General features: G+C 27.3%; 1 pseudogene; it reads left to right on the top strand.

Annotated features, from left to right (window-relative positions):
• LOC107562088 (uncharacterized) overlaps positions 1–2506 on the top strand; it is an 11468-nt pseudogene that overhangs the window by 5273 nt on the left and 3689 nt on the right.

Genomic DNA, 2506 nt, shown 5'->3' on the forward strand with positions numbered 1-2506 from the left:
TTGCACAATTGGTGGCTGACTAAACACTTTTTTGCCCCACTGTATCTGTCTGTCTGTCTACCTATCTACCTATTGAAATATTACCATATTTACACATTATTAATCTGTTTTTGCATATTGTACATATATTATAAAAATACATATACATAAATGATATTGAACTTTTTATATTAATACATTATTCAATTATGTGAATATATTATTTTCCTCCTTTAAAATATTTATATATATTATAAAAAAATATATATATTACAAATGATGATCCATAAAAAGCTAAATTTATATTATTACTATTGATTAAAATTACTAAAAATATTTTTTATGAAACAATATTAAAAAAAATAATAAAAACATTAAATTATATATATTAAATTAAATACAAAATGTGACAAAATATAAATGCTGTTCTGATGTGAAAATATTATCTATTTTACAATATATATATATTTATATTTACTAATTAATATTTTTATTTAATCATTATTATCATTGAGTTATTAAATAATAATAATTATTAAATAAAATATTAATAAAATATTAATTTGCCTCTAATCTAATTGAGATATCATATTCAAACCTGTTCACTTTATAAAAGGCCTATTTTATTTACAGCGAGGGTTACATTTTTTAAAACATAAACCAACAATAAATAAATAGACCAGGTATTCACATGGTAATAAAGAAACATGGTATTGCCATAACGCCATGTGCAAAAAAAGTATTTCCATAGCTCTGATAGTGCAGATGTGGTGTGTGTTTGTGTTTTGTGAGCAGTAAATATGTGGATGAAGACAAACTACTCTCTCTCTCTGTGTGTGTGTGTGTGTGGTTGAGATTGACTCGTTTTGCAGATCAATACTGTGGCTTCCCTAATTGGACACTTTTTCTCAACTGAAACCAAATACCCACAACAGAGAGACGCAGCATCCCAGAGCGTTCAGAGCGAAACTCAAAAGCTCAAACTGCTGCCGGATCGGCTGCAGCTATTTCAACTTCAAAATCACCTGCGGGGTGTGTGTGTGTGTGTGTGTGTGTGAGTGTGTGTGAGTGTGTGAGTGTGTGAGTGAGTGTGTGAGTGAGTGTGTGTGTGTGTGTGTGTGTGTGTGAGAGAGAGTGTGAGTGTGTGTGTGTGTGAGAGTGATTAAAGTACTTACAATAGAGGTTTATGACACAATAAACATTAAAATATACAGTTGACATAATGAAGTGCATTAAATATAAATCCAATAATTTAAATAATGTATGAATTATTTTTTTTAATAATTTTATGTTAATTTAAAATAATTTATTAAATTAAATAATTATTATTTTTTACATTAAAGTACTTACAATGGAGGTTTAGGGCGCAATAAAAGTTAAAATACAGTTGAACTATTTTCAAATAATTTTACATTAACAGTTAATAAAAAAGAAATTATTTGAATCACTTAAATTAAATGCATTTTTTAAAAGGTTTTAGTGTAATAAACATTGAAATACACAGTTTTGAGAGAATAAAATATATAAAATAAATATAAAATAAATTGAATAATTTAAATGAAATTATTAATATTAAAATAATTTTACATATTTAAAAAGTAATATAATTAATTTCACAATAACTTTTTACATTACAGTACTTAAAATGGAGGTTTAGGTGCAATAAATGTTAAACTACACAGTTTTGAGAAAATGAAATATATGAAATATGCATCGAATAAATAAAATAATAAATTTAATTATTTTTCATATGATTTCACATTTATAATTAATACAATTTCACTAAACGTCCACTTCAAAAAATACAAACACTTATTTAACCTTAAAAATAAGAAATAACTTTCAATGTTACTGAACTCAATACTGTTTGTCCAAAAGAGTCAAAAAAGTTTTTTTTTCTGCATCCCAGAGGATTCAAGTCACATAAAACTGTCAGATTAAGACAGATCAGCTAACAAATCCACACACATTTAACGTCTGTGGACTGACTGTACTGATTTTATATGATTGAAGTGAGTATTTCAAGTACACACGCCCCTAAACGACACCGCAAACTCTGATTGGCTGCTTTAGATGTCAATCAAATGCTCTGTTTTTGTCTAAGTGGGCGTTTCTTGTCTGGAAAAAGCTGCAAAGTGAAGCAGACTTTACTAGATTGAACTGGAATGATAGTTTTTAATAGTATATGAAGCTTTTGACTAATTATTGAATATTCAAAGGCTCTTCTATGTGAATCCCATCATATAAACAGTGTGAAATATTAACAGAAAAACATCTGGCAGATATTCCACTCACAGATTTCAGATCAGTGTCGCTCTTTAAGCCATTTCACATGGGCTTTAGCAAATCACATTAGCAGTAATGTTTATTTATTACATATTTAGGTGCCATAATTACAGCGCTAATTTATGTGTAAGAGCCTAGTGTGACTTTAATAACACGACGGCAACAGATATATGATCAAATGCACCAATGATCAACAAATACCCACATTTATTTCATTTAATTTTTTTCATTTATTTTATAT

This window comes from Sinocyclocheilus grahami, unplaced genomic scaffold (assembly GCF_001515645.1).
Source record: "Sinocyclocheilus grahami isolate Dianchi unplaced genomic scaffold, SAMN03320097.WGS_v1.1 scaffold805.1, whole genome shotgun sequence".
NCBI classification, from domain to species: Eukaryota; Metazoa; Chordata; class Actinopteri; order Cypriniformes; family Cyprinidae; genus Sinocyclocheilus; species Sinocyclocheilus grahami.